A 14,963-nucleotide genomic window follows, 5' to 3' on the forward strand; every position below is an offset into this window, starting at 1 on the left:
TCTATTCAGCTGCATCCCACTCCACAGCCAAGCCTGTGAAAGATTCTCGTAGAGCACTCACAGACACGGACACCTGAAGAGCAGTTTGTAAAAAATAAAAATAAAAAGGCGGGAAAACATATCCGAGACTAAAATTGACTCTTAATTTCATTTAGAAAAAAGCTAACAAAGCGATGCAAATAACTTAATTTTAAAAAGATTTTCAACAGTTAAAGCTTACAGCACCTGGTATTCTCAGGCAGTCTCCCATCCAAGTACTAACCAGGCCCAAGCCTTCTTAGCTTCCGAGATCAGACGAGACCGGGCGTTCTTCGGCTGGTATGTCCGTAACCAATTTCTGCATGAAAATCTTGGACTATAAACAAAAAAGGCTTCAAAACATATCCGAGAGTGAAAATGACTTTTAACTTCATTTAGAAAAAAGCTAACAAAGCGATGCAAAAAAATTCATTTTAAAAAGTTTTTCAACAGTTAAAGCTTACAGCACCTGGTATTCTCAGGCAGTCTCCCATCCAAGTACTAACCAGGCCCAAGCCTTCTTAGCTTCCGAGATCAGACGTTCTTCGGCTGGTATGGCCGTAAGCAATCTCTGCTTGAAAATCTTGGACTTTAAACAAAAAAGGCTTCAAAACATATCCAAGAGTGAAAATACTTCTTAACTTACTTTAGAAAAAAGCTAACAAAGCGATGCAAAAAACTTCATTTAAAAAAGTTTTTCAACAGTTTAAGCTTACAGCACCTGGTATTCTCAGGCACTCTCCCATCCAAGTACTAACCAGGCCCAAGTCTTCTTAGCTTCCGAGATCAGATGAGACCGGTGCGTTCTTCGGCTGGTATGTCCGTAACCAATTTCTGCATGAAAATCTTGGACTTTAAACAAAAAAGGTTTCAAAACATATCTGAGAGTGAAAATGACTCTTAACTTCATTTAGAAAAAAGCTAAAAAAAGCGATGCAAAAAACTTCATTTTAAAAAGTTTTTCAACAGTTAAACCTTACATCACCTGGTATTCTCAGGCAGTCTCCCATCCAAGTCCTAACGCAGGTCCCAAGTCCTTCTTAGCTGCCGAGATCAGACGACAGACCGGGTCCGTTCTTCGTGCTGGTATGGCCCGTAAGCAAAAGCTCTGCTTGAAAAATCTTGGACCTTTAGAAACCTAGGCTTGAAAACATATCACAGAGTGAAAATACCTCTTAACTTACTTTAGAAAAAAACGAACAAGCGGATGCAAAAAACTTCATTTAAAAAAGTTTTCAACAGTTAAAGCTTACAGCACCTGGTAGTTCCAGGAGGTCTCCCATCCAAGTAATAACCAGGCCCAAGCCTTCTTAGCTTCCGAGATCAGACGAGACCGGGCGTTCTTGGGCTGGTATGGCCGTAAGCAATCTCTGCTTAAAATCTTGGACTTTAACAACCTAGGCTTGAAAACATATCACAGAGTGAAAATACCTCTTAACTTACTTTAGAAAAAAACTCTACAAAGCGATGCAAAAAAACTTCATTTAAAAAGTTTTTCAAACAGTTAAGCTTACAGCACCTGGTATTCCCAGGAGGTCTGCCCATCCAAGTACTAACCAGGCCCAAGCCTTCTTAGCTTCCGAGATCAGACGAGACCGGGCGTTCTTGGGCTGGTTGGGCCGTAAGCAATCTCTGCTTGAAAATCTTGGACTTTAAACAACCTAGGCTTGAAAACATATCACAGAGTGAAAATACCTCTTAACTTACTTTAGAAAAAAACTAACAAAGCGATGCAAAAAAACTTCATTTTAAAAAGTTTTCAACAGTTAAGCTTACAGCACCTGGTATTCCCAGGAAGGTCTCCCACCCAAGTACCAACCAGGCCCAAGCCTTCTTAGCTTCCGAGATCAGACGAGACCGGGCGTTCTTGGGCTGGTATGGCCGTAAGCAATCTCTGCTTGAAAAATCTTGGACTTTAAACAACCTAGGCTTGAAAACATATCACAGAGTGAAAATACCTCTTAACTTACTTTAGAAAAAACTAACAAAGCGATGCAAAAAAACTTCATTTAAAAAAGTTTTTTCAACAGTTAAAGCTTACAGCACCTGGTATTCCCAGGAGGTCTCCCATCCAAGTACTAACCAGGCCCAAGCCTTCTTAGCTTCCGAGATCAGACGAGACCGGGCGTTCTTGGGCTGGTATGGCCGTAAGCAATCTCTGCTTGAAAATCTTGGACTTTAAACAACCTAGGCTTGAAAACATATCACAGAGTGAAAATACCTCTTAACTTACTTTAGAAAAAACTAACAAAGCGATGCAAAAAAAACTTCATTTTAAAAAGTTTTTCAACAGTTAAAGCTTACAGCACCTGGTATTCCCAGGAGGTCTCCCATCCAAGTACTAACCAGGCCCAAGCCTTCTTAGCTTCCGAGATCAGACGAGACCGGGCGTTCTTGGGCTGGTATGGCCGTAAGCAATCTCTGCTTGAAAATCTTGGACTTTAAACAACCTAGGCTTGAAAACATATCACAGAGTGAAAATACCTCTTAACTTACTTTAGAAAAAAACTAACAAAGCGATGCAAAAAAACTTCATTTTAAAAAGTTTTTCAACAGTTAAAGCTTACAGCACCTGGTATTCCAGGAGGTCTCCCATCCAAGTACTAACCAGGCCCAAGCCTTCTTAGCTTCCGAGATCAGACGAGACCGGGCGTTCTTGGGCTGGTATGGCCGTAAGCAATCTCTGCTTGAAAATCTTGGACTTTAAACAACCTAGGCTTGAAAACATATCACAGAGTGAAAATACCTCTTAACTTACTTTAGAAAAAAACTAACAAAGCGATGCAAAAAAACTTCATTTTAAAAAGTTTTTCAACAGTTAAAGCTTACAGCACCTGGTATTCCCAGGAGGTCTCCCATCCAAGTACTAACCAGGCCCAAGCCTTCTTAGCTTCCGAGATCAGACGAGACCGGGCGTTCTTGGGCTGGTATGGCCGTAAGCAATCTCTGCTTGAAAATCTTGGACTTTAAACAACCTAGGCTTGAAAACATATCACAGAGTGAAAATACCTCTTAACTTACTTTAGAAAAAAACTAACAAAGCGATGCAAAAAAACTTCATTTTAAAAAGTTTTTCAACAGTTAAAGCTTACAGCACCTGGTATTCCCAGGAGGTCTCCCATCCAAGTACTAACCAGGCCCAAGCCTTCTTAGCTTCCGAGATCAGACGAGACCGGGCGTTCTTGGGCTGGTATGGCCGTAAGCAATCTCTGCTTGAAAATCTTGGACTTTAAACAACCTAGGCTTGAAAACATATCACAGAGTGAAAATACCTCTTAACTTACTTTAGAAAAAAACTAACAAAGCGATGCAAAAAAACTTCATTTTAAAAAGTTTTTCAACAGTTAAAGCTTACAGCACCTGGTATTCCCAGGAGGTCTCCCATCCAAGTACTAACCAGGCCCAAGCCTTCTTAGCTTCCGAGATCAGACGAGACCGGGCGTTCTTGGGCTGGTATGGCCGTAAGCAATCTCTGCTTGAAAATCTTGGACTTTAAACAACCTAGGCTTGAAAACATATCACAGAGTGAAAATACCTCTTAACTTACTTTAGAAAAAACTAACAAAGCGATGCAAAAAAACTTCATTTTAAAAAGTTTTTCAACAGTTAAAGCTTACAGCACCTGGTATTCCCAGGAGGTCTCCCATCCAAGTACTAACCAGGCCCAAGCCTTCTTAGCTTCCGAGATCAGACGAGACCGGGCGTTCTTGGGCTGGTATGGCCGTAAGCAATCTCTGCTTGAAAATCTTGGACTTTAAACAACCTAGGCTTGAAAACATATCACAGAGTGAAAATACCTCTTAACTTACTTTAGAAAAAAACTAACAAAGCGATGCAAAAAAACTTCATTTTAAAAAGTTTTTCAACAGTTAAAGCTTACAGCACCTGGTATTCCCAGGAGGTCTCCCATCCAAGTACTAACCAGGCCCAAGCCTTCTTAGCTTCCGAGATCAGACGAGACCGGGCGTTCTTGGGCTGGTATGGCCGTAAGCAATCTCTGCTTGAAAATCTTGGACTTTAAACAACCTAGGCTTGAAAACATATCACAGAGTGAAAATACCTCTTAACTTACTTTAGAAAAAACTAACAAAGCGATGCAAAAAAACTTCATTTTAAAAAGTTTTTCAACAGTTAAAGCTTACAGCACCTGGTATTCCCAGGAGGTCTCCCATCCAAGTACTAACCAGGCCCAAGCCTTCTTAGCTTCCGAGATCAGACGAGACCGGGCGTTCTTGGGCTGGTATGGCCGTAAGCAATCTCTGCTTGAAAATCTTGGACTTTAAACAACCTAGGCTTGAAAACATATCACAGAGTGAAAATACCTCTTAACTTACTTTAGAAAAAAACTAACAAAGCGATGCAAAAAAACTTCATTTTAAAAAGTTTTTCAACAGTTAAAGCTTACAGCACCTGGTATTCCCAGGAGGTCTCCCATCCAAGTACTAACCAGGCCCAAGCCTTCTTAGCTTCCGAGATCAGACGAGACCGGGCGTTCTTGGGCTGGTATGGCCGTAAGCAATCTCTGCTTGAAAATCTTGGACTTTAAACAACCTAGGCTTGAAAACATATCACAGAGTGAAAATACCTCTTAACTTACTTTAGAAAAAAACTAACAAAGCGATGCAAAAAAACTTCATTTTAAAAAGTTTTTCAACAGTTAAAGCTTACAGCACCTGGTATTCCCAGGAGGTCTCCCATCCAAGTACTAACCAGGCCCAAGCCTTCTTAGCTTCCGAGATCAGACGAGACCGGGCGTTCTTGGGCTGGTATGGCCGTAAGCAATCTCTGCTTGAAAATCTTGGACTTTAAACAACCTAGGCTTGAAAACATATCACAGAGTGAAAATACCTCTTAACTTACTTTAGAAAAAAACTAACAAAGCGATGCAAAAAAACTTCATTTTAAAAAGTTTTTCAACAGTTAAAGCTTACAGCACCTGGTATTCCCAGGAGGTCTCCCATCCAAGTACTAACCAGGCCCAAGCCTTCTTAGCTTCCGAGATCAGACGAGACCGGGCGTTCTTGGGCTGGTATGGCCGTAAGCAATCTCTGCTTGAAAATCTTGGACTTTAAACAACCTAGGCTTGAAAACATATCACAGAGTGAAAATACCTCTTAACTTACTTTAGAAAAAAACTAACAAAGCGATGCAAAAAAACTTCATTTTAAAAAGTTTTTCAACAGTTAAAGCTTACAGCACCTGGTATTCCCAGGAGGTCTCCCATCCAAGTACTAACCAGGCCCAAGCCTTCTTAGCTTCCGAGATCAGACGAGACCGGGCGTTCTTGGGCTGGTATGGCCGTAAGCAATCTCTGCTTGAAAATCTTGGACTTTAAACAACCTAGGCTTGAAAACATATCACAGAGTGAAAATACCTCTTAACTTACTTTAGAAAAAAACTAACAAAGCGATGCAAAAAAACTTCATTTTAAAAAGTTTTTCAACAGTTAAAGCTTACAGCACCTGGTATTCCCAGGAGGTCTCCCATCCAAGTACTAACCAGGCCCAAGCCTTCTTAGCTTCCGAGATCAGACGAGACCGGGCGTTCTTGGGCTGGTATGGCCGTAAGCAATCTCTGCTTGAAAATCTTGGACTTTAAACAACCTAGGCTTGAAAACATATCACAGAGTGAAAATACCTCTTAACTTACTTTAGAAAAAAACTAACAAAGCGATGCAAAAAAACTTCATTTTAAAAAGTTTTTCAACAGTTAAAGCTTACAGCACCTGGTATTCCCAGGAGGTCTCCCATCCAAGTACTAACCAGGCCCAAGCCTTCTTAGCTTCCGAGATCAGACGAGACCGGGCGTTCTTGGGCTGGTATGGCCGTAAGCAATCTCTGCTTGAAAATCTTGGACTTTAAACAACCTAGGCTTGAAAACATATCACAGAGTGAAAATACCTCTTAACTTACTTTAGAAAAAAACTAACAAAGCGATGCAAAAAAACTTCATTTTAAAAAGTTTTTCAACAGTTAAAGCTTACAGCACCTGGTATTCCCAGGAGGTCTCCCATCCAAGTACTAACCAGGCCCAAGCCTTCTTAGCTTCCGAGATCAGACGAGACCGGGCGTTCTTGGGCTGGTATGGCCGTAAGCAATCTCTGCTTGAAAATCTTGGACTTTAAACAACCTAGGCTTGAAAACATATCACAGAGTGAAAATACCTCTTAACTTACTTTAGAAAAAAACTAACAAAGCGATGCAAAAAAACTTCATTTTAAAAAGTTTTTCAACAGTTAAAGCTTACAGCACCTGGTATTCCCAGGAGGTCTCCCATCCAAGTACTAACCAGGCCCAAGCCTTCTTAGCTTCCGAGATCAGACGAGACCGGGCGTTCTTGGGCTGGTATGGCCGTAAGCAATCTCTGCTTGAAAATCTTGGACTTTAAACAACCTAGGCTTGAAAACATATCACAGAGTGAAAATACCTCTTAACTTACTTTAGAAAAAAACTAACAAAGCGATGCAAAAAAACTTCATTTTAAAAAGTTTTTCAACAGTTAAAGCTTACAGCACCTGGTATTCCCAGGAGGTCTCCCATCCAAGTACTAACCAGGCCCAAGCCTTCTTAGCTTCCGAGATCAGACGAGACCGGGCGTTCTTGGGCTGGTATGGCCGTAAGCAATCTCTGCTTGAAAATCTTGGACTTTAAACAACCTAGGCTTGAAAACATATCACAGAGTGAAAATACCTCTTAACTTACTTTAGAAAAAAACTAACAAAGCGATGCAAAAAAACTTCATTTTAAAAAGTTTTTCAACAGTTAAAGCTTACAGCACCTGGTATTCCAGGAGGTCTCCCATCCAAGTACTAACCAGGCCCAAGCCTTCTTAGCTTCCGAGATCAGACGAGACCGGGCGTTCTTGGGCTGGTATGGCCGTAAGCAATCTCTGCTTGAAAATCTTGGACTTTAAACAACCTAGGCTTGAAAACATATCACAGAGTGAAAATACCTCTTAACTTACTTTAGAAAAAAACTAACAAAGCGATGCAAAAAAACTTCATTTTAAAAAGTTTTTCAACAGTTAAAGCTTACAGCACCTGGTATTCCCAGGAGGTCTCCCATCCAAGTACTAACCAGGCCCAAGCCTTCTTAGCTTCCGAGATCAGACGAGACCGGGCGTTCTTGGGCTGGTATGGCCGTAAGCAATCTCTGCTTGAAAATCTTGGACTTTAAACAACCTAGGCTTGAAAACATATCACAGAGTGAAAATACCTCTTAACTTACTTTAGAAAAAAACTAACAAAGCGATGCAAAAAAACTTCATTTTAAAAAGTTTTTCAACAGTTAAAGCTTACAGCACCTGGTATTCCCAGGAGGTCTCCCATCCAAGTACTAACCAGGCCCAAGCCTTCTTAGCTTCCGAGATCAGACGAGACCGGGCGTTCTTGGGCTGGTATGGCCGTAAGCAATCTCTGCTTGAAAATCTTGGACTTTAAACAACCTAGGCTTGAAAACATATCACAGAGTGAAAATACCTCTTAACTTACTTTAGAAAAAAACTAACAAAGCGATGCAAAAAAACTTCATTTTAAAAAGTTTTTCAACAGTTAAAGCTTACAGCACCTGGTATTCCCAGGAGGTCTCCCATCCAAGTACTAACCAGGCCCAAGCCTTCTTAGCTTCCGAGATCAGACGAGACCGGGCGTTCTTGGGCTGGTATGGCCGTAAGCAATCTCTGCTTGAAAATCTTGGACTTTAAACAACCTAGGCTTGAAAACATATCACAGAGTGAAAATACCTCTTAACTTACTTTAGAAAAAAACTAACAAAGCGATGCAAAAAAACTTCATTTTAAAAAGTTTTTCAACAGTTAAAGCTTACAGCACCTGGTATTCCCAGGAGGTCTCCCATCCAAGTACTAACCAGGCCCAAGCCTTCTTAGCTTCCGAGATCAGACGAGACCGGGCGTTCTTGGGCTGGTATGGCCGTAAGCAATCTCTGCTTGAAAATCTTGGACTTTAAACAACCTAGGCTTGAAAACATATCACAGAGTGAAAATACCTCTTAACTTACTTTAGAAAAAACTAACAAAGCGATGCAAAAAAACTTCATTTTAAAAAGTTTTTCAACAGTTAAAGCTTACAGCACCTGGTATTCCCAGGAGGTCTCCCATCCAAGTACTAACCAGGCCCAAGCCTTCTTAGCTTCCGAGATCAGACGAGACCGGGCGTTCTTGGGCTGGTATGGCCGTAAGCAATCTCTGCTTGAAAATCTTGGACTTTAAACAACCTAGGCTTGAAAACATATCACAGAGTGAAAATACCTCTTAACTTACTTTAGAAAAAAACTAACAAAGCGATGCAAAAAAACTTCATTTTAAAAAGTTTTTCAACAGTTAAAGCTTACAGCACCTGGTATTCCCAGGAGGTCTCCCATCCAAGTACTAACCAGGCCCAAGCCTTCTTAGCTTCCGAGATCAGACGAGACCGGGCGTTCTTGGGCTGGTATGGCCGTAAGCAATCTCTGCTTGAAAATCTTGGACTTTAAACAACCTAGGCTTGAAAACATATCACAGAGTGAAAATACCTCTTAACTTACTTTAGAAAAAAACTAACAAAGCGATGCAAAAAAACTTCATTTTAAAAAGTTTTTCAACAGTTAAAGCTTACAGCACCTGGTATTCCCAGGAGGTCTCCCATCCAAGTACTAACCAGGCCCAAGCCTTCTTAGCTTCCGAGATCAGACGAGACCGGGCGTTCTTGGGCTGGTATGGCCGTAAGCAATCTCTGCTTGAAAATCTTGGACTTTAAACAACCTAGGCTTGAAAACATATCACAGAGTGAAAATACCTCTTAACTTACTTTAGAAAAAAACTAACAAAGCGATGCAAAAAAACTTCATTTTAAAAAGTTTTTCAACAGTTAAAGCTTACAGCACCTGGTATTCCCAGGAGGTCTCCCATCCAAGTACTAACCAGGCCCAAGCCTTCTTAGCTTCCGAGATCAGACGAGACCGGGCGTTCTTGGGCTGGTATGGCCGTAAGCAATCTCTGCTTGAAAATCTTGGACTTTAAACAACCTAGGCTTGAAAACATATCACAGAGTGAAAATACCTCTTAACTTACTTTAGAAAAAAACTAACAAAGCGATGCAAAAAAACTTCATTTTAAAAAGTTTTTCAACAGTTAAAGCTTACAGCACCTGGTATTCCCAGGAGGTCTCCCATCCAAGTACTAACCAGGCCCAAGCCTTCTTAGCTTCCGAGATCAGACGAGACCGGGCGTTCTTGGGCTGGTATGGCCGTAAGCAATCTCTGCTTGAAAATCTTGGACTTTAAACAACCTAGGCTTGAAAACATATCACAGAGTGAAAATACCTCTTAACTTACTTTAGAAAAAAACTAACAAAGCGATGCAAAAAAACTTCATTTTAAAAAGTTTTTCAACAGTTAAAGCTTACAGCACCTGGTATTCCCAGGAGGTCTCCCATCCAAGTACTAACCAGGCCCAAGCCTTCTTAGCTTCCGAGATCAGACGAGACCGGGCGTTCTTGGGCTGGTATGGCCGTAAGCAATCTCTGCTTGAAAATCTTGGACTTTAAACAACCTAGGCTTGAAAACATATCACAGAGTGAAAATACCTCTTAACTTACTTTAGAAAAAAACTAACAAAGCGATGCAAAAAAACTTCATTTTAAAAAGTTTTTCAACAGTTAAAGCTTACAGCACCTGGTATTCCCAGGAGGTCTCCCATCCAAGTACTAACCAGGCCCAAGCCTTCTTAGCTTCCGAGATCAGACGAGACCGGGCGTTCTTGGGCTGGTATGGCCGTAAGCAATCTCTGCTTGAAAATCTTGGACTTTAAACAACCTAGGCTTGAAAACATATCACAGAGTGAAAATACCTCTTAACTTACTTTAGAAAAAAACTAACAAAGCGATGCAAAAAAACTTCATTTTAAAAAGTTTTTCAACAGTTAAAGCTTACAGAACCTGGTATTCCCAGGAGGTCTCCCATCCAAGTACTAACCAGGCCCAAGCCTTCTTAGCTTCCGAGATCAGACGAGACCGGGCGTTCTTGGGCTGGTATGGCCGTAAGCAATCTCTGCTTGAAAATCTTGGACTTTAAACAACCTAGGCTTGAAAACATATCACAGAGTGAAAATACCTCTTAACTTACTTTAGAAAAAAACTAACAAAGCGATGCAAAAAAACTTCATTTTAAAAAGTTTTTCAACAGTTAAAGCTTACAGCACCTGGTATTCCCAGGAGGTCTCCCATCCAAGTACTAACCAGGCCCAAGCCTTCTTAGCTTCCGAGATCAGACGAGACCGGGCGTTCTTGGGCTGGTATGGCCGTAAGCAATCTCTGCTTGAAAATCTTGGACTTTAAACAACCTAGGCTTGAAAACATATCACAGAGTGAAAATACCTCTTAACTTACTTTAGAAAAAAACTAACAAAGCGATGCAAAAAAACTTCATTTTAAAAAGTTTTTCAACAGTTAAAGCTTACAGCACCTGGTATTCCCAGGAGGTCTCCCATCCAAGTACTAACCAGGCCCAAGCCTTCTTAGCTTCCGAGATCAGACGAGACCGGGCGTTCTTGGGCTGGTATGGCCGTAAGCAATCTCTGCTTGAAAATCTTGGACTTTAAACAACCTAGGCTTGAAAACATATCACAGAGTGAAAATACCTCTTAACTTACTTTAGAAAAAAACTAACAAAGCGATGCAAAAAAACTTCATTTTAAAAAGTTTTTCAACAGTTAAAGCTTACAGCACCTGGTATTCCCAGGAGGTCTCCCATCCAAGTACTAACCAGGCCCAAGCCTTCTTAGCTTCCGAGATCAGACGAGACCGGGCGTTCTTGGGCTGGTATGGCCGTAAGCAATCTCTGCTTGAAAATCTTGGACTTTAAACAACCTAGGCTTGAAAACATATCACAGAGTGAAAATACCTCTTAACTTACTTTAGAAAAAAACTAACAAAGCGATGCAAAAAAACTTCATTTTAAAAAGTTTTTCAACAGTTAAAGCTTACAGCACCTGGTATTCCCAGGAGGTCTCCCATCCAAGTACTAACCAGGCCCAAGCCTTCTTAGCTTCCGAGATCAGACGAGACCGGGCGTTCTTGGGCTGGTATGGCCGTAAGCAATCTCTGCTTGAAAATCTTGGACTTTAAACAACCTAGGCTTGAAAACATATCACAGAGTGAAAATACCTCTTAACTTACTTTAGAAAAAAACTAACAAAGCGATGCAAAAAAACTTCATTTTAAAAAGTTTTTCAACAGTTAAAGCTTACAGCACCTGGTATTCCCAGGAGGTCTCCCATCCAAGTACTAACCAGGCCCAAGCCTTCTTAGCTTCCGAGATCAGACGAGACCGGGCGTTCTTGGGCTGGTATGGCCGTAAGCAATCTCTGCTTGAAAATCTTGGACTTTAAACAACCTAGGCTTGAAAACATATCACAGAGTGAAAATACCTCTTAACTTACTTTAGAAAAAAACTAACAAAGCGATGCAAAAAAACTTCATTTTAAAAAGTTTTTCAACAGTTAAAGCTTACAGCACCTGGTATTTCCCAGGAGGTCTCCCATCCAAGTACTAACCAGGCCCAAGCCTTCTTAGCTTCCGAGATCAGACGAGACCGGGCGTTCTTGGGCTGGTATGGCCGTAAGCAATCTCTGCTTGAAAATCTTGGACTTTAAACAACCTAGGCTTGAAAACATATCACAGAGTGAAAATACCTCTTAACTTACTTTAGAAAAAAACTAACAAAGCGATGCAAAAAAACTTCATTTTAAAAAGTTTTTCAACAGTTAAAGCTTACAGCACCTGGTATTCCCAGGAGGTCTCCCATCCAAGTACTAACCAGGCCCAAGCCTTCTTAGCTTCCGAGATCAGACGAGACCGGGCGTTCTTGGGCTGGTATGGCCGTAAGCAATCTCTGCTTGAAAATCTTGGACTTTAAACAACCTAGGCTTGAAAACATATCACAGAGTGAAAATACCTCTTAACTTACTTTAGAAAAAAACTAACAAAGCGATGCAAAAAAACTTCATTTTAAAAAGTTTTTCAACAGTTAAAGCTTACAGCACCTGGTATTCCCAGGAGGTCTCCCATCCAAGTACTAACCAGGCCCAAGCCTTCTTAGCTTCCGAGATCAGACGAGACCGGGCGTTCTTGGGCTGGTATGGCCGTAAGCAATCTCTGCTTGAAAATCTTGGACTTTAAACAACCTAGGCTTGAAAACATATCACAGAGTGAAAATACCTCTTAACTTACTTTAGAAAAAAACTAACAAAGCGATGCAAAAAAACTTCATTTTAAAAAGTTTTTCAACAGTTAAAGCTTACAGCACCTGGTATTCCCAGGAGGTCTCCCATCCAAGTACTAACCAGGCCCAAGCCTTCTTAGCTTCCGAGATCAGACGAGACCGGGCGTTCTTGGGCTGGTATGGCCGTAAGCAATCTCTGCTTGAAAATCTTGGACTTTAAACAACCTAGGCTTGAAAACATATCACAGAGTGAAAATACCTCTTAACTTACTTTAGAAAAAAACTAACAAAGCGATGCAAAAAAACTTCATTTTAAAAAGTTTTTCAACAGTTAAAGCTTACAGCACCTGGTATTCCCAGGAGGTCTCCCATCCAAGTACTAACCAGGCCCAAGCCTTCTTAGCTTCCGAGATCAGACGAGACCGGGCGTTCTTGGGCTGGTATGGCCGTAAGCAATCTCTGCTTGAAAATCTTGGACTTTAAACAACCTAGGCTTGAAAACATATCACAGAGTGAAAATACCTCTTAACTTACTTTAGAAAAAAACTAACAAAGCGATGCAAAAAAACTTCATTTTAAAAAGTTTTTCAACAGTTAAAGCTTACAGCACCTGGTATTCCCAGGAGGTCTCCCATCCAAGTACTAACCAGGCCCAAGCCTTCTTAGCTTCCGAGATCAGACGAGACCGGGCGTTCTTGGGCTGGTATGGCCGTAAGCAATCTCTGCTTGAAAATCTTGGACTTTAAACAACCTAGGCTTGAAAACATATCACAGAGTGAAAATACCTCTTAACTTACTTTAGAAAAAAACTAACAAAGCGATGCAAAAAAACTTCATTTTAAAAAGTTTTTCAACAGTTAAAGCTTACAGCACCTGGTATTCCCAGGCAGGTCTCCCATCCAAGTACTAACCAGGCCCAAGCCTTCTTAGCTTCCGAGATCAGACGAGACCGGGCGTTCTTGGGCTGGTATGGCCGTAAGCAATCTCTGCTTGAAAATCTTGGACTTTAAACAACCTAGGCTTGAAAACATATCACAGAGTGAAAATACCTCTTAACTTACTTTAGAAAAAAACTAACAAAGCGATGCAAAAAAACTTCATTTTAAAAAGTTTTTTCAACAGTTAAAGCTTACAGCACCTGGTATTCCCAGGAGGTCTCCCATCCAAGTACTAACCAGGCCCAAGCCTTCTTAGCTTCCGAGATCAGACGAGACCGGGCGTTCTTGGGCTGGTATGGCCGTAAGCAATCTCTGCTTGAAAATCTTGGACTTTAAACAACCTAGGCTTGAAAACATATCACAGAGTGAAAATACCTCTTAACTTACTTTAGAAAAAACTAACAAAGCGATGCAAAAAAACTTCATTTTAAAAAGTTTTTCAACAGTTAAAGCTTACAGCACCTGGTATTCCCAGGAGGTCTCCCATCCAAGTACTAACCAGGCCCAAGCCTTCTTAGCTTCCGAGATCAGACGAGACCGGGCGTTCTTGGGCTGGTATGGCCGTAAGCAATCTCTGCTTGAAAATCTTGGACTTTAAACAACCTAGGCTTGAAAACATATCACAGAGTGAAAATACCTCTTAACTTACTTTAGAAAAAAACTAACAAAGCGATGCAAAAAAACTTCATTTTAAAAAGTTTTTCAACAGTTAAAGCTTACAGCACCTGGTATTCCCAGGAGGTCTCCATCCAAGTACTAACCAGGCCCAAGCCTTCTTAGCTTCCGAGATCAGACGAGACCGGGCGTTCTTGGGCTGGTATGGCCGTAAGCAATCTCTGCTTGAAAATCTTGGACTTTAAACAACCTAGGCTTGAAAACATATCACAGAGTGAAAATACCTCTTAACTTACTTTAGAAAAAAACTAACAAAGCGATGCAAAAAAACTTCATTTTAAAAAGTTTTTCAACAGTTAAAGCTTACAGCACCTGGTATTTCCCAGGAGGTCTCCCATCCAAGTACTAACCAGGCCCAAGCCTTCTTAGCTTCCGAGATCAGACGAGACCGGGCGTTCTTGGGCTGGTATGGCCGTAAGCAATCTCTGCTTGAAAATCTTTGGACTTTAAACAACCTAGGCTTGAAAACATATCACAGAGTGAAAATACCTCTTAACTTACCTTTAGAAAAAAACTAACAAAGCGATGCAAAAAAACTTCATTTTAAAAAGTTTTTTCAACAGTTAAAGCTTACAGCACCTGGTATTCCCAGGAGGTCTCCCATCCAAGTACTAACCAGGCCCAAGCCTTCTTAGCTTCCGAGATCAGACGAGACCGGAGGTTCTTGGGCTGGTATGGCCATAAGCAATCTCTGCTTGAAAATCTTGGACTTTAAAAAACCTAGGCTTGAAAACATATCACAGAGTGAAAATACCTCTTAACTTACTTTAGTAAAAAAAACTACCAAAGCGATGCAAAAAAACTTCATTTTAAAAGTTTTCAAACAGTTAAATGCTTACAATCCTGGGTATTCCCAAGGTAAGGGTTACCCATCCAAGTAGTACTAACCTAGGCACCAAGGCCTTATTTAGCTTCCGAGATCAGGACGAGACCGGGGTTCTTGGATGGTATGACAGTAAGCAATCCTCTGCCTTGCAAATCTTGGACTTTAAACAACCTAGGCTTATGACAAACCAGTTATCACAGAGTGAAAATACCTCTTAACTTACTTTAGAAAAAACCTAACAAAGCGCTGCAAAAAAACTTTCATTTTTAAAAAGTTTTTCAACAGTTAAAG

General features: G+C 40.8%; 49 non-coding genes and 5 pseudogenes across 49 annotated transcripts; all 54 read right to left on the reverse strand.

The window, feature by feature from the left end:
- Positions 1 to 213: 213 nt before the first annotated feature.
- LOC114773313 (uncharacterized) lies at positions 214 to 332 on the reverse strand (annotated as a pseudogene).
- A 143-nt stretch (positions 333 to 475) lies between these two features.
- On the reverse strand, positions 476 to 584 carry LOC114773320 (uncharacterized; annotated as a pseudogene).
- A 143-nt stretch (positions 585 to 727) lies between these two features.
- Positions 728 to 847, reverse strand: LOC114773324 (uncharacterized; annotated as a pseudogene).
- Positions 848 to 1,264: 417 nt separating this feature from the next.
- On the reverse strand, positions 1,265 to 1,383 carry LOC114773315 (uncharacterized; annotated as a pseudogene).
- Positions 1,384 to 1,525: 142 nt separating this feature from the next.
- Positions 1,526 to 1,645, reverse strand: LOC114773316 (uncharacterized; annotated as a pseudogene).
- Positions 1,646 to 1,787: 142 nt separating this feature from the next.
- LOC114773305 (5S ribosomal RNA) lies at positions 1,788 to 1,907 on the reverse strand. The gene has a single exon (XR_003744267.1). It is a non-coding gene; the product is annotated as a 5S ribosomal RNA (ribosomal RNA).
- A 145-nt stretch (positions 1,908 to 2,052) lies between these two features.
- On the reverse strand, positions 2,053 to 2,171 carry LOC114773332 (5S ribosomal RNA). Its single transcript, XR_003744279.1, has one exon. It is a non-coding gene; the product is annotated as a 5S ribosomal RNA (ribosomal RNA).
- Positions 2,172 to 2,315: 144 nt separating this feature from the next.
- On the reverse strand, positions 2,316 to 2,434 carry LOC114773344 (5S ribosomal RNA). The gene has a single exon (XR_003744290.1). It is a non-coding gene; the product is annotated as a 5S ribosomal RNA (ribosomal RNA).
- A 144-nt stretch (positions 2,435 to 2,578) lies between these two features.
- LOC114773300 (5S ribosomal RNA) lies at positions 2,579 to 2,696 on the reverse strand. The gene has a single exon (XR_003744262.1). It is a non-coding gene; the product is annotated as a 5S ribosomal RNA (ribosomal RNA).
- Positions 2,697 to 2,840: 144 nt separating this feature from the next.
- LOC114773355 (5S ribosomal RNA) lies at positions 2,841 to 2,959 on the reverse strand. Its single transcript, XR_003744301.1, has one exon. It is a non-coding gene; the product is annotated as a 5S ribosomal RNA (ribosomal RNA).
- Positions 2,960 to 3,103: 144 nt separating this feature from the next.
- On the reverse strand, positions 3,104 to 3,222 carry LOC114773366 (5S ribosomal RNA). The gene has a single exon (XR_003744312.1). It is a non-coding gene; the product is annotated as a 5S ribosomal RNA (ribosomal RNA).
- A 144-nt stretch (positions 3,223 to 3,366) lies between these two features.
- Positions 3,367 to 3,485, reverse strand: LOC114773299 (5S ribosomal RNA). Its single transcript, XR_003744261.1, has one exon. It is a non-coding gene; the product is annotated as a 5S ribosomal RNA (ribosomal RNA).
- A 143-nt stretch (positions 3,486 to 3,628) lies between these two features.
- On the reverse strand, positions 3,629 to 3,747 carry LOC114773310 (5S ribosomal RNA). The gene has a single exon (XR_003744270.1). It is a non-coding gene; the product is annotated as a 5S ribosomal RNA (ribosomal RNA).
- Positions 3,748 to 3,891: 144 nt separating this feature from the next.
- LOC114773321 (5S ribosomal RNA) lies at positions 3,892 to 4,010 on the reverse strand. Its single transcript, XR_003744271.1, has one exon. It is a non-coding gene; the product is annotated as a 5S ribosomal RNA (ribosomal RNA).
- A 143-nt stretch (positions 4,011 to 4,153) lies between these two features.
- On the reverse strand, positions 4,154 to 4,272 carry LOC114773325 (5S ribosomal RNA). The gene has a single exon (XR_003744272.1). It is a non-coding gene; the product is annotated as a 5S ribosomal RNA (ribosomal RNA).
- Positions 4,273 to 4,416: 144 nt separating this feature from the next.
- Positions 4,417 to 4,535, reverse strand: LOC114773326 (5S ribosomal RNA). The gene has a single exon (XR_003744273.1). It is a non-coding gene; the product is annotated as a 5S ribosomal RNA (ribosomal RNA).
- Positions 4,536 to 4,679: 144 nt separating this feature from the next.
- On the reverse strand, positions 4,680 to 4,798 carry LOC114773327 (5S ribosomal RNA). The gene has a single exon (XR_003744274.1). It is a non-coding gene; the product is annotated as a 5S ribosomal RNA (ribosomal RNA).
- A 144-nt stretch (positions 4,799 to 4,942) lies between these two features.
- On the reverse strand, positions 4,943 to 5,061 carry LOC114773328 (5S ribosomal RNA). Its single transcript, XR_003744275.1, has one exon. It is a non-coding gene; the product is annotated as a 5S ribosomal RNA (ribosomal RNA).
- A 144-nt stretch (positions 5,062 to 5,205) lies between these two features.
- On the reverse strand, positions 5,206 to 5,324 carry LOC114773329 (5S ribosomal RNA). The gene has a single exon (XR_003744276.1). It is a non-coding gene; the product is annotated as a 5S ribosomal RNA (ribosomal RNA).
- A 144-nt stretch (positions 5,325 to 5,468) lies between these two features.
- LOC114773330 (5S ribosomal RNA) lies at positions 5,469 to 5,587 on the reverse strand. The gene has a single exon (XR_003744277.1). It is a non-coding gene; the product is annotated as a 5S ribosomal RNA (ribosomal RNA).
- Positions 5,588 to 5,731: 144 nt separating this feature from the next.
- LOC114773331 (5S ribosomal RNA) lies at positions 5,732 to 5,850 on the reverse strand. The gene has a single exon (XR_003744278.1). It is a non-coding gene; the product is annotated as a 5S ribosomal RNA (ribosomal RNA).
- Positions 5,851 to 5,994: 144 nt separating this feature from the next.
- On the reverse strand, positions 5,995 to 6,113 carry LOC114773333 (5S ribosomal RNA). The gene has a single exon (XR_003744280.1). It is a non-coding gene; the product is annotated as a 5S ribosomal RNA (ribosomal RNA).
- A 144-nt stretch (positions 6,114 to 6,257) lies between these two features.
- LOC114773334 (5S ribosomal RNA) lies at positions 6,258 to 6,376 on the reverse strand. Its single transcript, XR_003744281.1, has one exon. It is a non-coding gene; the product is annotated as a 5S ribosomal RNA (ribosomal RNA).
- Positions 6,377 to 6,520: 144 nt separating this feature from the next.
- LOC114773335 (5S ribosomal RNA) lies at positions 6,521 to 6,639 on the reverse strand. The gene has a single exon (XR_003744282.1). It is a non-coding gene; the product is annotated as a 5S ribosomal RNA (ribosomal RNA).
- A 144-nt stretch (positions 6,640 to 6,783) lies between these two features.
- LOC114773301 (5S ribosomal RNA) lies at positions 6,784 to 6,901 on the reverse strand. The gene has a single exon (XR_003744263.1). It is a non-coding gene; the product is annotated as a 5S ribosomal RNA (ribosomal RNA).
- A 144-nt stretch (positions 6,902 to 7,045) lies between these two features.
- On the reverse strand, positions 7,046 to 7,164 carry LOC114773336 (5S ribosomal RNA). Its single transcript, XR_003744283.1, has one exon. It is a non-coding gene; the product is annotated as a 5S ribosomal RNA (ribosomal RNA).
- Positions 7,165 to 7,308: 144 nt separating this feature from the next.
- Positions 7,309 to 7,427, reverse strand: LOC114773337 (5S ribosomal RNA). Its single transcript, XR_003744284.1, has one exon. It is a non-coding gene; the product is annotated as a 5S ribosomal RNA (ribosomal RNA).
- A 144-nt stretch (positions 7,428 to 7,571) lies between these two features.
- LOC114773339 (5S ribosomal RNA) lies at positions 7,572 to 7,690 on the reverse strand. Its single transcript, XR_003744285.1, has one exon. It is a non-coding gene; the product is annotated as a 5S ribosomal RNA (ribosomal RNA).
- Positions 7,691 to 7,834: 144 nt separating this feature from the next.
- LOC114773340 (5S ribosomal RNA) lies at positions 7,835 to 7,953 on the reverse strand. Its single transcript, XR_003744286.1, has one exon. It is a non-coding gene; the product is annotated as a 5S ribosomal RNA (ribosomal RNA).
- A 143-nt stretch (positions 7,954 to 8,096) lies between these two features.
- Positions 8,097 to 8,215, reverse strand: LOC114773341 (5S ribosomal RNA). Its single transcript, XR_003744287.1, has one exon. It is a non-coding gene; the product is annotated as a 5S ribosomal RNA (ribosomal RNA).
- Positions 8,216 to 8,359: 144 nt separating this feature from the next.
- LOC114773342 (5S ribosomal RNA) lies at positions 8,360 to 8,478 on the reverse strand. The gene has a single exon (XR_003744288.1). It is a non-coding gene; the product is annotated as a 5S ribosomal RNA (ribosomal RNA).
- A 144-nt stretch (positions 8,479 to 8,622) lies between these two features.
- LOC114773343 (5S ribosomal RNA) lies at positions 8,623 to 8,741 on the reverse strand. Its single transcript, XR_003744289.1, has one exon. It is a non-coding gene; the product is annotated as a 5S ribosomal RNA (ribosomal RNA).
- Positions 8,742 to 8,885: 144 nt separating this feature from the next.
- On the reverse strand, positions 8,886 to 9,004 carry LOC114773345 (5S ribosomal RNA). The gene has a single exon (XR_003744291.1). It is a non-coding gene; the product is annotated as a 5S ribosomal RNA (ribosomal RNA).
- Positions 9,005 to 9,148: 144 nt separating this feature from the next.
- On the reverse strand, positions 9,149 to 9,267 carry LOC114773346 (5S ribosomal RNA). The gene has a single exon (XR_003744292.1). It is a non-coding gene; the product is annotated as a 5S ribosomal RNA (ribosomal RNA).
- Positions 9,268 to 9,411: 144 nt separating this feature from the next.
- Positions 9,412 to 9,530, reverse strand: LOC114773347 (5S ribosomal RNA). Its single transcript, XR_003744293.1, has one exon. It is a non-coding gene; the product is annotated as a 5S ribosomal RNA (ribosomal RNA).
- A 144-nt stretch (positions 9,531 to 9,674) lies between these two features.
- LOC114773348 (5S ribosomal RNA) lies at positions 9,675 to 9,793 on the reverse strand. The gene has a single exon (XR_003744294.1). It is a non-coding gene; the product is annotated as a 5S ribosomal RNA (ribosomal RNA).
- A 144-nt stretch (positions 9,794 to 9,937) lies between these two features.
- LOC114773368 (5S ribosomal RNA) lies at positions 9,938 to 10,056 on the reverse strand. Its single transcript, XR_003744314.1, has one exon. It is a non-coding gene; the product is annotated as a 5S ribosomal RNA (ribosomal RNA).
- A 144-nt stretch (positions 10,057 to 10,200) lies between these two features.
- LOC114773349 (5S ribosomal RNA) lies at positions 10,201 to 10,319 on the reverse strand. Its single transcript, XR_003744295.1, has one exon. It is a non-coding gene; the product is annotated as a 5S ribosomal RNA (ribosomal RNA).
- Positions 10,320 to 10,463: 144 nt separating this feature from the next.
- Positions 10,464 to 10,582, reverse strand: LOC114773350 (5S ribosomal RNA). The gene has a single exon (XR_003744296.1). It is a non-coding gene; the product is annotated as a 5S ribosomal RNA (ribosomal RNA).
- Positions 10,583 to 10,726: 144 nt separating this feature from the next.
- LOC114773351 (5S ribosomal RNA) lies at positions 10,727 to 10,845 on the reverse strand. The gene has a single exon (XR_003744297.1). It is a non-coding gene; the product is annotated as a 5S ribosomal RNA (ribosomal RNA).
- Positions 10,846 to 10,989: 144 nt separating this feature from the next.
- On the reverse strand, positions 10,990 to 11,108 carry LOC114773352 (5S ribosomal RNA). The gene has a single exon (XR_003744298.1). It is a non-coding gene; the product is annotated as a 5S ribosomal RNA (ribosomal RNA).
- A 144-nt stretch (positions 11,109 to 11,252) lies between these two features.
- Positions 11,253 to 11,371, reverse strand: LOC114773353 (5S ribosomal RNA). The gene has a single exon (XR_003744299.1). It is a non-coding gene; the product is annotated as a 5S ribosomal RNA (ribosomal RNA).
- A 144-nt stretch (positions 11,372 to 11,515) lies between these two features.
- On the reverse strand, positions 11,516 to 11,635 carry LOC114773365 (5S ribosomal RNA). The gene has a single exon (XR_003744311.1). It is a non-coding gene; the product is annotated as a 5S ribosomal RNA (ribosomal RNA).
- Positions 11,636 to 11,779: 144 nt separating this feature from the next.
- Positions 11,780 to 11,898, reverse strand: LOC114773354 (5S ribosomal RNA). Its single transcript, XR_003744300.1, has one exon. It is a non-coding gene; the product is annotated as a 5S ribosomal RNA (ribosomal RNA).
- Positions 11,899 to 12,042: 144 nt separating this feature from the next.
- On the reverse strand, positions 12,043 to 12,161 carry LOC114773356 (5S ribosomal RNA). The gene has a single exon (XR_003744302.1). It is a non-coding gene; the product is annotated as a 5S ribosomal RNA (ribosomal RNA).
- Positions 12,162 to 12,305: 144 nt separating this feature from the next.
- On the reverse strand, positions 12,306 to 12,424 carry LOC114773357 (5S ribosomal RNA). The gene has a single exon (XR_003744303.1). It is a non-coding gene; the product is annotated as a 5S ribosomal RNA (ribosomal RNA).
- Positions 12,425 to 12,568: 144 nt separating this feature from the next.
- LOC114773358 (5S ribosomal RNA) lies at positions 12,569 to 12,687 on the reverse strand. The gene has a single exon (XR_003744304.1). It is a non-coding gene; the product is annotated as a 5S ribosomal RNA (ribosomal RNA).
- Positions 12,688 to 12,831: 144 nt separating this feature from the next.
- LOC114773359 (5S ribosomal RNA) lies at positions 12,832 to 12,950 on the reverse strand. The gene has a single exon (XR_003744305.1). It is a non-coding gene; the product is annotated as a 5S ribosomal RNA (ribosomal RNA).
- Positions 12,951 to 13,094: 144 nt separating this feature from the next.
- Positions 13,095 to 13,214, reverse strand: LOC114773371 (5S ribosomal RNA). The gene has a single exon (XR_003744317.1). It is a non-coding gene; the product is annotated as a 5S ribosomal RNA (ribosomal RNA).
- A 145-nt stretch (positions 13,215 to 13,359) lies between these two features.
- On the reverse strand, positions 13,360 to 13,478 carry LOC114773360 (5S ribosomal RNA). The gene has a single exon (XR_003744306.1). It is a non-coding gene; the product is annotated as a 5S ribosomal RNA (ribosomal RNA).
- Positions 13,479 to 13,621: 143 nt separating this feature from the next.
- Positions 13,622 to 13,740, reverse strand: LOC114773361 (5S ribosomal RNA). Its single transcript, XR_003744307.1, has one exon. It is a non-coding gene; the product is annotated as a 5S ribosomal RNA (ribosomal RNA).
- A 144-nt stretch (positions 13,741 to 13,884) lies between these two features.
- On the reverse strand, positions 13,885 to 14,002 carry LOC114773293 (5S ribosomal RNA). Its single transcript, XR_003744256.1, has one exon. It is a non-coding gene; the product is annotated as a 5S ribosomal RNA (ribosomal RNA).
- A 144-nt stretch (positions 14,003 to 14,146) lies between these two features.
- On the reverse strand, positions 14,147 to 14,266 carry LOC114773367 (5S ribosomal RNA). Its single transcript, XR_003744313.1, has one exon. It is a non-coding gene; the product is annotated as a 5S ribosomal RNA (ribosomal RNA).
- A 147-nt stretch (positions 14,267 to 14,413) lies between these two features.
- Positions 14,414 to 14,532, reverse strand: LOC114773370 (5S ribosomal RNA). The gene has a single exon (XR_003744316.1). It is a non-coding gene; the product is annotated as a 5S ribosomal RNA (ribosomal RNA).
- Between the last annotated feature and the right edge of the window lie 431 nt (positions 14,533 to 14,963).

The sequence above is a fragment of the Denticeps clupeoides genome, unplaced genomic scaffold (genome assembly GCF_900700375.1).
Source record: "Denticeps clupeoides unplaced genomic scaffold, fDenClu1.1, whole genome shotgun sequence".
NCBI classification, from domain to species: domain Eukaryota; kingdom Metazoa; phylum Chordata; class Actinopteri; order Clupeiformes; family Denticipitidae; genus Denticeps; species Denticeps clupeoides.